Here is a 13,275-nt window from a genome sequence, read left to right as displayed (position 1 = left end):
ATCAAAACTCAGCACAATTTTCTCCATCATCTACTCAAGAAAATCAATTTGCTTCTGAGATATCAAAGGTGCCCTTACCCCTCCGCAAACAGTAGAAGTCAAAGGCCAAATAACTTATTATGTATCTGACTTACTAAGACTTTTTATTTCATTTTGGGGCTTAGTGTGTCTTGCTGTGGTCTTCAAGGATGAAGGATGTGTGTGTTGGTGCTTGGCCACTCCAAACTTCCTCTAGTTGCTTACATTCCTCGAAGGTGGCCATGTGGCTAGGGCATGGAGTGAGGTTTAGGGAAATAGGTGCCAAGTCTTCCACTTAATATTAATTCTTAAACAGTTTAATGGCAGTTGTGGAGATACACTGGCACTTCTGCTATGCAACTTCTGGTTCATACAGAAGAAAGTAGTTTAGCCAAATCATTCCTGGTCAAACCTGGGAAATAGGAAAATGATTAGTCATGGATAAAAATAGACTATATATCTGGCTACACATTTTGATTGATAGGATGAAAATTATTAGAGGTGATATAAGAGTCAAGAGATTTCCACATCTGGAAAAAAGCAGAGATTTAGGGTTGAGATCAATAAACAACCCAAGCAGGAATATCTTAGATGATAATAAAACATTTAGAGAGGTCATAATAATTTAACTACAGTGTTGGGTCCTAAATTTATATCCAAGGAATAGTGAAGGGTGTTAGTCACTTAATTGTGCCTGACTCTGTGACCCCCATGGACTGTAGCCAGCAAGGCTCCTCTGTCCATGGAATTCTCCAGGCAAGAATACTAGAGTAGATAGCCATTCCTTTCTCTAGGGGATCTTCCCGACCTAGGACTCGAACTCAGGTCTCCTGAATTGCAGGCAGATTCTTCACCATCTGAGCCACCAAGAAGCCCAAGGAATAGTAATAACAACTCTAACATAGTATTTAGTATAACCCACGTGCTATTTAAAGTGATTTAAGCGTATTTACTTACCCAGTTCTCACAATGACCCTATGAAGGAAATAATAAGAGTTATTCCCCTTTTACAGATAAGGGAACCATGGCTCAGAGAGTTTAAATAAGTTGACATCTAAGCTAGCAAGCAGAAGAGACAGACTTGAACCCAGGCAGGATGGTCCAGAGGCTATGATCTTGGGCATGACATGAACCAACTCAGATATAGGGAAGTATATTTTTATCAAGGGGATTTTCCCCGTATCTACAATTACCATTAGAGCTTACCACTTGCTGAGCTAAAAAAAAAATGATTCTGACACATTCACTGCCAAATTCTGAATATTCAATGAGAGGAACATGCTATCAAATAAAATATTTAAAAAATGATTTTTTACAATAATCAATGGAACTTCTAGTTCTCTAGTTCTCTAGTTGGAACTTCTAGTTCCAACTCGTTGTCTCTTATTATTCAAATTAGGCTTATAGTGATTGCAATCTGTACATTTCAGCCTGCTCTTAAGGAGAAGCTATAGTCTGTAATTCACCCTTCTAGTATCCAGTCCTTTTGCCTTAAGGCAGTTGTCACAACTGCTGTGAATTAATGACTTATTTTTGTTATATGTTCAATGTTTACCTCCTTCTCTGTATTTCTGGTTCACAGCCTGGTACCTGTCACACATGCTTAAGAAAGTTTTGTTGAACAAATGAAGAAATCAAGGAATGACTGCAACCCAGCAGCATCTTCCTATGTTCACTAAAGTCAACTTCTTCTTTCTAGCAGTTTTTACCTGATGGAAATGGGGCAATGTATGGAGTTTTTACCCAGCGCTCTTCCTTGGCAATTCATCACAGAATTTTCCTGTTCACCAGTAGATTCACTTTGTGCTTGCTTTGTTTAAAGGGAATTTCAATGTGTTACCCAGGGGATTTTTTTTCCTAAGGATATGATTATTCCCAGCTTGCTCCCGCTGCTGTGATATGACCACGCTTGGCACAGAGCTCACGTGGCCTGGGATTAGGCTGTCCTCATTGTGTGGAGTGCCTTGGACACACGCTGCACTTATGAGTTGGGTATTGTGGATCACTTTACAAAGGCAACAGCTGCAGCCATTACTCCAACAGTTATGTCATAATTTGGTATGTGCGACACCTCCGCACTATGCACGCAAAGAAAACATTTATTCTTCTCATCTGTCAATATATTTGTGCCTTGCATCTCTCTTTCTCTTGTTTCCTCCTTTTTTTTTTTTCGCTCCTTTTCACAAGTGGCAGAATGCATCCCAATTCCCAAACAATTGGCTCCTCCACAGAAATATTCTTAAGGCAGCTGCTTTCTTATAGCACATTTTTGAATGAGTATGTGTATATAAATATATATGTTTCTTAAGAAATAGGCTTTTTGAAATGCAGAGCCAGTTTCACAGCCTCTAATGATATTCAATTAGCCAAGTATGGGCAACACCTCTGTGGTGTGGGTGAACTCAAACACGGATGCTTGAGGTAAACTAAGACTTTCATGGGATTATTTGGTCAAAAAGACACCAAATCCTTAAAATAAGCCAGAGCAGGGCAATTCTCTTAATGCCCCCACTCCATCCCCAGCCCCAGATGACCCAGGATCTGAGATTGTGTGAGAGAATCCCCCAATAGGTTCCACAGGAAACTGAGCTGAAATGGTTTCTCTGAAGTCACACAGTTAACCAACAGTAGAACAAGGTTGCTAGATCTCAGCCATGTGCATATTACACGTCTTTCAAGCCATGAGTCTAGAAGCCAGCTTGACAATGATTGGTGTGGGCAGGGTTGAAACGTTAGGGTCAGGTGCCTGAATCAGTCCTGACTTGAATATATGGTGAATATGACATGAATATACTGATAAATGTGGCAAGCTCTCCTGACATCTCCATTTCTACCCCCTGGCCCTAGGGGCTATGTGCCTCTCTCTATTTACAGCGCCAGAAACGTTCCTTGCCTGCCTTGAACCTGGACAGTAGGCTTTTCCTACTATAAGTCCCTCCAACTGCCAGAGTGTGGCCGGACCAGCCATTCACTAAGCTGAAGGGTCTGATGGATACTTAGGAGGAGGAAGCAGGAGTGAGGGATGTCAGCTAAAGCAGTAAAGAGGTGGAGAGGATCACACCAGGACAGTAGTGTTTGCAGAGTTTCCACCATGCTCCATGCAATTTTCCCTGGTGGCTCAGACAGTAAAGAATCCATCTGCAATGCAGGAGATGCAAGAGACATAGGTTCAGTCCTTCGGTTGGGAAGATCGCCTGGAGGAGGAAATGGCAACCCACTCCAATATTCTTGCCTGGAGAATCCCATGGACAGAGGAGCCTGGGGGGCTACAGTCCATGGGGTCACAAAGAGTTGGACACAACTGAGCAGCTTTCACTTTCACCATGCGCCATATGTGGTGACAGATTTTCCTATTCTTTTGCTAATGAGACAATGAGATTTTAAGAGGTTGCTTGACAGGCCCATTTTTCAGTAAAGGCAGCAAAGTTTTGAACCTCAGTTTGTCTAATTCCAGGGTTTCTGTCCAGAGCATCCCTCAAGGTGCTGCCAGTTGTGTGCTGGTGCAGAGGTGCCAGGTGCAGGGAGTGAGTAGAGATGAAATCCAGCCTCCACCCTTCCTATCCACCATATCCACCTTCAGCTGGCAGCAGCCTCTCCATGACTCTTCATTTCATCCCTCTGTCCCCAGGGACCAAGCATCCAAACAGTAGAGAATAATGATCTAAAAGCTTACAGTGGACAAGGGTAGCCCCAGATAACAGAATGCACTGAGGCTCCTCTAGTCAGGGTTTTAACTTACTACCTTAATAACTGTCTGTCTCCTGCTGGGTGTATAGGTGGCCTAGGATTGCTGGGTGAGGATCATAGTTGAAGGAAGCCCAAACTTTTCAGGTGTATCCTGGTCCTGACAGAAGCAAAAACATACATGCCCAGATTTCCTGGAGAATGTCTTTTGCTGAGTTCTGTTTATTGCTTTTAAATCAAAAGTCATATCTGACTCTTTGTTACCCCCATGGACTGTAGCCTGTCAGGCTCCTCTGTCTATGGAATTCTCCAGACAAGAATACTGGAGTGGGTTGCCATTCCCTTCTCCAGAGGATGTTCCCAACCCAGGGATTAAGCCCAAGTCTCCTGCATTGCAGGGATATTCTTTACTGTCTGAGCCACCAGGGAAGCCCTTTTAAATCAAGTGTTAGGTGACGTTTTGCGATTGAGAGAAGTAGGCAGTGAAGACTCAACTGAAACTGATAGAAGCATCAAAGGAATGCTGTCCAGGCTTGCAGGGCTGAGAGGAACAGGAACAGGAGAGTACAATTGAAGGCATAGTGGAGCCTTCACCCAGGGGGATCAGGTCAAATCATCTGTAAGAAGTGAGGATAATTAGTATCCAAGATCTAAACCAGACTCCAAAACTACTTTAAGAATGTGACAATCCCAGCCAGATTGGCTTAAACAATAGAGAAATTTATTTATTATCTCATGCAAAAGGACTTCCTTTCACAAATCGGGAAGGCTTTAGGGTTTATTAATTCCACAGCTCAGACTTTTTCAGACATAGGTAGGTTCTTTTTGGGTGTTCTGTCAATGTCTCCACTTTATCCTAAAAGTGGTTCCCCATACGGTCACGTGACAGCTGCCACCAGCAACTGATGCAGCATGCATACTTTTGTGTTTATCTCTATTTGGATGAAAAAAAATGGACTTTTGATTTCCAGAAGCTCAGAGCAAGCCTCTCTATGCATCTCATTGGCTTAGACTGACTTGGGTCTGTTCATCTCTGAACAAATCCCTGGCAAGAGGATGGAACCACCTGGGTTGGCTTTGACTAATTATCTGGGGTAGAATGAATGTTGGGAAGTCTTCCAGTTCTTCTCCAAAATGTTGCTACACCCTGAGACCCCCACTTGTAAGTGTATCCATCAGAGTTGAATCAGAGAGGCAGAGTTACTATGAGTGGCACAGAATAAAGAATTTATTGTGAGGATTAGATCTTATTGAATTGTGGAAGCTGGTGAAGTGGGGGGTTTGTGTAAGATACTGCCTCCATGGCTGCTGTTAAGCCTGAAGTCACTAAAATTCAGCTAGACTAGCAATTGGGAAGGAAAGCTGGTGCCCTTCAATCAGGACTCAGCTAACAGTGGAGATCTGGCAGGTGCTGGAGAAGCTGAGGGGCTTGGTTCCCTGCAGGCCAACAAGGTGAGCCAGCAGGTCAGTGACAATGTGCGTGGGCTGTCACAGTGCCTGGCAGCCTGCAGAACCTCAGAGCATAACCAAACAGCTGAGGCTTCACAGACCTCAGGCAAAATGCCTCTTGTACTCATTCCCAACCTGGAAACATACAAAAGAAGGAACTCTGGGGGGAATTAGCTCCCGGTTAACTAAACAGAGAGGGCAAAGCAACCACAATAAGAATAATACAGTGTATTGATTCTCAGTCTGGGGTATTTTGCCTCCAGAGGTCATTAGGCAATGTCTAGAGATGTGTTTTGCTTGACTCAATTGAGAAGAAGCTATTGGGAGCTAGTGCAGAAGCCAGAGATGCTGCTAACTATCCTAGAATGCACAAAACAGCCCCTCACAGCAGAGAATTATCTTATCCAAAATGTCAACACTGATCAGGTTGAAAAACTCTGATCTGGGGTGACCACCTATTGTAAACAAATTATGTTCAAACTCTGTCTCTGCTTCAGCTTCATAGAGCAGGGAGAACCGCAGCTTAAGTTTACTTGGTGGTGGGAACTAGTGGTGTATGTCTGCATTTGAGAGCATAGCACCTGTCCAGGACATTTGACCTCTATTTCATGTTTATTATCAGAAGGCCCTTACTTTGATTTAAAAAAAAAAAGATTAACAAAGGTTTTATCCCCAACTTCATATCAAGTCCACCAAGAATATGACTCATCCTTTATATGTCTCCTCCCAACCCTATAGTGACTTGTTTCCAGGGTGATATCTGTTGTTTCTGGACTGCTTTTATTAGAGTATGCAGACTCAACCAGCCTTTCATATCCAGCCACACTTACGTGTATGCAAAATCCATTTGTCAATAGAAACTTTACACTGTACCAGGAGATAGGCTCTCAAGCCTTTTGGGACATGGTTTATAGGTACAATATGGATACTTCTTTGGTTGATATTTTCAGTTAAATTCTCAGGCAAGTTCTTCCTGGTGATTTTATGACATCATTTGTGTCAGATGTCACTTGACTGATGAGATGGAAATTGCTGGAAAGAAACCTAAGTCAAGGAGGCTAGTGTATCCCTTTGAAACTTTCATTTTCTATTAAATTATTTGTACTTTTCAGAAATTGCATGGTATGGATTCAGTAACAGCCCAGGAAGCAGTAGGTAATACAAAAAAAAAAAATGGGAAGAGACACTGATGGATGACAAACTGCTTATGGATCTGATGCTATAACTCTCTGGCAGTTTCACTGATGTATGAGGATAATATCTAGTGAGATGGCTACCATTCCTTGCTAGACTGCCACTATGGTGGGATTCATTCCAGGGATGTGGGCTTTGGCCAGCCATAGGGAGGAGAACCAGTGAGGAACCTTTGATATCCCTGACTTCCCAATCTCCAGGTGAGATGTGGATATCTATTCTAGCACAATCAAAAGTAAGGAAATGTGAATATGTACATATGATATAAAATATAACATTTGCATAATGGAAAGAATGCTGTGGAATTGGACAGGTGAGTGAGGCATTGATTAACTGGGCCCATATGAATTATAATTTTAAGGCATTCGATTAGCCTTAGTTATTTCACTGAAGTTCTTCTTGAGTCTCTTGAATCAAAAGCAGTTCATTTGGAAGTAATAGAAAAACAAATCCAAACTGAAAGGAGATTTATTGGCCAAAGTGTGCCAGGCATCAGGTATAATTTTTCCTAAGGCTGGCTTTGCTCCTCATGGTCACAAGACGGCTGCTCTCAGAGCCACTGATGCTCTGTGTTTTCATGTCCAGGGACTGTTAGCACAATACTTAGCACAGTTATTCAACACATGTCCTAATTTCTGACCCAATGGAATTCACCTGTATCACTAGCTGTGGTTGGGGAAATGCTATGTTCTGGGTGGACTGGGCTAAGGATTACTACTCATCGCTCATCCACTGTGGTTAAAGGATTAATGTCATGTTACTGATTTATACCCCTGGCCCCCATTCACACAGCCCTTAGTAGGGAAGGGTTGGTTTTACAAAGGTGAGTCTGGTTGCTGTTGGGAATTGGGAATGTGGAGAATGCATACAGATACAGAAACAGCAAATGTTTCCTCTATCCCTCCAGAGGGATAAATGGAGGCTAAAAAAAAATCCTGCTTTAAACAGTGTTTTCCACCCAAACTGAGTGTCTCAAACCACTTAACTATCAGGGGATATTATTAAAAGGAAAAAAATGATGCTTTAAGATCAAATCAAGTTTAAGGTAATTATTTGCTGCTGCTACTAATTTTCATTGTGAATCTGAGAAAGAGAAAGAGAGGGAACAAGAAAGATGTTTTCTAAACTTATTTCACAAGGGAACCCTTGCTTTGAAGAATTCCTACCACATATTTCAAGACATGGTTTGGGAAATGCGATAGCCTATTGCTTCCTTTGATTGAAACTAATTCCCCCTTAAGATTTCTAGGATAATAAAGCTTTAATAATCCTTTCTGATTATAAAGATAAAGCATACTCACTTAAAAAATAAAAAGAGAAATTCATAAAGAGCAATATAAAAAACAGTATTTCTACTCAGAACTACTATTAATATTTTAGTGAATGCCCCTTTTTTCTTTTCTCATATATATACTCTCTCCATATACATTCAAACATTTAGCCAAAAACTTGAATAATATTTTACATACTGTTTTGTAACTTGCTCATTTTAGGGTTTCCTCATCTCAATAGAAATCTATTTTTCCACTATTAATGGTTAGACAATATGCAGTTAATAAGATAAACCACACTGTATTGGACCAATCTCCAATACTGAAATTTAGGACTTTTAAGAAAATATATTACAAATAATCTCTGCTGAACACAGGCATACCTTGTTTTATTGAGCTTTGCAGATATTATGTTTTTTATAAATTGAAGATTTGTGGCAGCTATGTCAAGCAAGTCTATTGGCACCATTTTTTTCCAACACCATTTGCTTACTTCTTGTCTCTGTGTCATATTTTGATAATGTGTGCAAGACTTCAAACTTTTTCGTCATAGTTACATTTGTTATGGTGATTTGTGGTCAGTGATATTTCATGTTACTATTGCAAAAAGCTTACAACTCTCTGAAGGCTCAGATGATGGTTAGCATATTTTAGCAATAAAGTACTTAAGTTACATACCTTAAACTATCAGTTAAGGCATATCAAACATGGTATATTTTTGGTTATGAGCTTAAAAAAAAGAAATTTAAAAGTTGTTGAGTTAAAAATAAATAAAAATTTAAAAATAGTAATAAAATAAAAAGCAATGTTTGTTTTGGACATAATGTCACTGCACATTTGGTAGACTACAGTACAATGTGAACATAAATTTTATATGCATTGGGAAACCAAAAAATTTGTGTGACTCACTTTATTGCAGGATCTAGAACTGAGTCATCAGTATCTTTGAGATAAGCCCATATCCTCAATATATAAACCTTTGCAAAGTTGAACACTTGAACATTTCTTTCCTCAGGAAAAATTTCTGCCAGTAAATTTACTGAGTCAAAGGGCATTTATATTTTAAGGCCATAGACATTCATTTTGGAGCTAATATTTCATTAGCAATATTATATGCTTAATCCAGGGGGAGGGTTTGCACATGAATTGCAATCATGGGTTTTATAGGATACAAATGGCATTGCTCTGTGCTTTTTCTTTTTTTTTTTTTTTCTGAGAGCAAATGTGCCTGCTAGCAGTAAATATTAAACAAAACCTCAGTTCTGCAATCTGGCACTCAATTGTTCATTTCTTCAACATAGCAGGGGGAAAAAGTTATTTTGATAGTGTAACAAACACATTGATCTATTGAAGTACTACCACAGACATTTTTAATTTCTGTGAAAATAATCGAGTCTGCAGGAATAATTATAGCTATCAAATTGTTTCTTCCAAAAAAGAAAAGAAAGGGGGTTGAGCTAATAGAGTTATAGTTCTTTTGATCCTGAGGAAAAGAAGCAAGAAACTTGTCCTCAAATGGGAGGGTGGGCAGGGAGGGAGAAAGGAAAGGGTAGTCCTTATGGGTCCCCAGAACACACAAAGGGTTGGCAGGATCGCAAGCTCATTCATCTGTCAGCTGTCATCACTCTTGGCCTCAGACTTCGAGCTAAGGAGGCACAGGTGGGGGGTGTTGCTGAAAGAAGAGGCTTAAAATTTTGTGCCTTTTACATTGCAAGGGCAAAAACCATGTAGCCTTGCTTGTAAATCTGGTTAATACACTGTCATACATTATTTCATCTAGTCATCAGAACTATCCCATGAAGTTTGTGCCATATGTACATTTCATATATGAGAAAATAAGGATCAAAGAGATGAGAGGTTGAATTGATTTGCTCTTGTCAGCTAAACTGTAACAGAGCAGGAAGAGTTTGAACCCCGACACTGAAAGCTGTAATTTCTCGGTAACCCACCACCCTGTATTTTCCTATTATTCATTGAGGACTCTGATATACCAAGTACTTTCACGTGAATAATCAAATGTTTAACCCTTGGAAAAATCCTCTGAAGTAGATGTTACCATCTGTATTAGTTTGCTAAGGCTACTATAACAAAGTACCACACACTGAGCTGCTTAAAATAACAAAACCTTGTTGCCTCATAGTTCTGGAGGCTAGAAGTCCAAGATCAACGTATCAGCAGGGGCACACTCCCTCTGAAGGCTCTAGAAAAGAATCTATTCTGGGTCTCTCACTAATTACCTTCTGGTAGTTTTTTAACGTGTGATTGCATAAACCGCAGTCTTCACATGGCATTCTCCTTACATGTTTCTGTCTCCAAATTTCCCTCTTATAATGATACCTGTCACACTGGATTAGAGGCCCATTCTACTTCAGCATGAACTCATCTTTACTAATTACATATGCATTGACCCTATTTCCAAAGAAGATCACATTCCCATCATGTTGGGGCTTAGGACTTCAATGTATGAATTTGGGAGAATGCAATTAGGGTTTAATTGAGTAGGAAATGGGAACCCACCCCTGTATTCTTGCCTGGAAAACCCCATGGACAGAGGAACCTGGAGGACTATGGTCCATATGGTCACAAAGAGCGGTACCCAACTGAATGACTGAGCACAATTCAACCCACAGCATCATGTGTCCCGTCTTACTGGTTGATGTAAGGTTGCTGAGCATGTAAAGATCAGGGCCAGAATTTGGAGTCAGCTTTTCTGACCATGAGCCCCCAGGATTTTCCTATTATAGTCTCCTTCTTGAAAATCACTCAGTTGTGTCTGACTCTTTGCAACCCCGTGGACTATACAGTCCATGGAATTCTCTAGGCCAGAATACTGGAGTGGGTAGACTTTTCCTCCTCCAGGGGGTCTTCCTGACCTAGGAATTGAACCAGGGTCTCCTGCATTGGAGGCAGATTCTTTACCAGCTGAGTCCCAAGGGAAGGGAGCACAGGAGCTGGGCATTGCAGGGTGATGCCGGCAGCAAGCCAGAAACCCACAAGGTGAGGAAGGTGGCAGGAAGGCACTCACCAGGGGCCTACTAACCTGCCCTGCCTGTGGTGAGGACCAACAACTGCCCACACTCAGCCCACGAGTCCCCTTACTTCTAAATAAATATGGATAAAATCAGAGCCAATGTGATTGAGGCATAAAATATTGTCATGCAAATTGTACATTAAAAGTGTAAATACAATGTAATTACAAAGGTGATTTAATCCCAGTCCAGCCTATTTGGCTAAGGATAATGAAAAAGTCACAGAATTTTGATTGAGAATATAGGACTTTCAGACATGTGAGACTGCTAGGCAAGAGATTAGATGCTTGGAAGCCAGGGACAGAATAAACTGGCTTTTTTGATAAACACTAAAGGAGAGAACATTGAGAACAAGGTACTATATGGGGTCCAGAGAATGAACACACAAGGCTGAGGATCCCAGGATGCATCACACCCCTGCCAGGTTCATGGCGCACCTGGACTGGCAAAAATGGCTAAATAATTCCAAGACAGGTGCTAATAATGCAACCTGGTTTCTAGTTTACTTGAGGCAGAGTCACCAAATACCCTGGGTTGCCTGGATCTAAGGGGTTGCCCAGAATGGTATTTTCAGCATTAAAGCCCAAACAATCCCAGACAGATAGGGGTGGTTATCACCTACTAAGGGGTGAAACTGGATGTCAGCTGTGAACCAGATTAACAAGGGGGGCCTCTTGGTTTAAGTTCCACGTCAGTGAGTCAATAATTTGCCACAGGAATCCTTCATCTTCTGGTGAAAATAAGAACGATGTCAGATACCACACCTAATCAGTACATAGCTGTTACTCCATAGAAATACAAAATGGTAATGTTCTATTGCTTTCTGGCTAGCTGAGTTAAAGACGTTAGGCGATGGGAAATTCACTGAAAGTGAAGATCATACACAGGCGTTGGTCCTTTGTAACTGAATATAGCAAAGGCTGCACCTGGACCATCAGGGTCCCTTCTGTTTCACCCTCTTCTCTTCCATCCCAGCTCCTGTCCCCCATACGAACAGTGAGAGAGGATTTCTCAAACTTCCCTGGCCGTGAAAATCAACTAAGGCACTTATTAAAAGTAGATTCAGTGAAAGTCACTCAGTCCTGTCCGACTCTTTGCGACCCCATGGACTATACAGTCCATGGAATTCTCCATGTCAGAATGCTGGAGTGGGTAGCCTTTCCCTTCTCCAGGGGATCTTCCCAACCCAGGGATCAAATCCAGGTCTCCCACATTGCAGGTGGAGTCTTTACCAGCTGAGCCACAAGGGAAGCCCAAAAGTAGATTCAGAGACAAACATATTTAGAATCTTCAGGGAGGAGCTGGAAGCTACAGCTACATCTCTATGTGTTTACTAGATAAAGCTTTAAGCAAGTTCTCCGGGTGATTGTTGGGTCATCAGAACTAGCAGCCATGCCAGCAGGAAACTATATGCCCATTCTCCTCTCAGAAGAAACGAGGAGATTCATTCACTACCATTTCTATCTTCAGAATACACAGAGAGGGGAGAAGGTGGAGCATGCTAGTTTCTGCTCAATTCTTCTGTGTCTATTTCTGAGACACTTTTTGTTTTGCAACAAGCATAGGTAGGAAAGACAGAACTCTCTTTCTGGATAGAACTTTTTTTTAGATAGAACTTTCTTTCTGGATAGAACTTTTTTGGATACAACCTTTTTTCCCTGTTACTCTGCTCAGTGTGATTCCCTGATCGCCATGTTTTTGGCAAGCAAAAGGAGCTGGGGAAGGAAACAGAGGTGGTTTGAGGAGGGGTGCCAACAGAACCTCAGTACAGAGCAGGTAGAGAGGCGTCAGCTCTTGGTGTTGAGCTTTTATCTGGGTGGAGGATGAGGAGGGTTCCAGATTGTTAACTCATGGCGGCTGGCAGCTTTATTGTTTTTTAATTAAATAACCCCCAGCCAGAGGAGTGCACACCAGTCCCCCACCTCCTCCTCATGAAACCTCATTAAGCAAGAGGACTATAATTAAACCTGGAATCCACGGCTGACACTCCTATATCTGTCTGTGGCTCATGTGCCAGCTTTGGACACAAAGGCAGCTCGCTCCTCCGCATTTTATGGGCAGAGGGCAAGGACCAGGGCAAGGCCATCTCTATTTATCACTTAACGGGCAACTTGGCCCTTCCTCCAGGGTAACCAGATGTGCCTTTTGTCCTTAGCCACCTCCACTATGGATGGGTGCCCATCAAATAATGCAAGACATCTACTTGGAAGGGCCAGTTTACCTCAAGCAGATGAGGACTTTGATTCCTGACAGCGAGGGAATTTTCCAGATATTCCATTGCCCAGCGTTTGGGCCCATTATGTCAGGAATATTTCCACATGATTGGAGGTGGAGAGCCATTAGCATTTTTAGCTTAGGCCTATAGCAGCAGCAGCAGCAGGGCCCTCTGGCTACAGAGGAGGCTGTTTCCCATCCTGCCCCCTCATCCTCTCCTCCCCTCCTCCAGGTGTCAGCCTCACCCTGTACCTTAACCCTTTCCCAGCTCTCTTGACTTTTTGGTCGGCTGGCCATCTTCCTGTTTCTGAACTTTCTCCACCCCCACCCCAATTTCTAATTGCAGAGCTTATAATACGGGGTGGTTCTTCTCCTTGATATCAGGAAACCAGTTTCTTAAGATAGGACCAGACTCC

The sequence above is a fragment of the Ovis canadensis genome, chromosome 2 (assembly GCF_042477335.2).
Source record: "Ovis canadensis isolate MfBH-ARS-UI-01 breed Bighorn chromosome 2, ARS-UI_OviCan_v2, whole genome shotgun sequence".
NCBI classification, from domain to species: domain Eukaryota; kingdom Metazoa; phylum Chordata; class Mammalia; order Artiodactyla; family Bovidae; genus Ovis; species Ovis canadensis.
The sequence above is the reverse complement of the archived record's forward strand: the minus strand, read 5'-3'. Positions refer to the sequence as shown.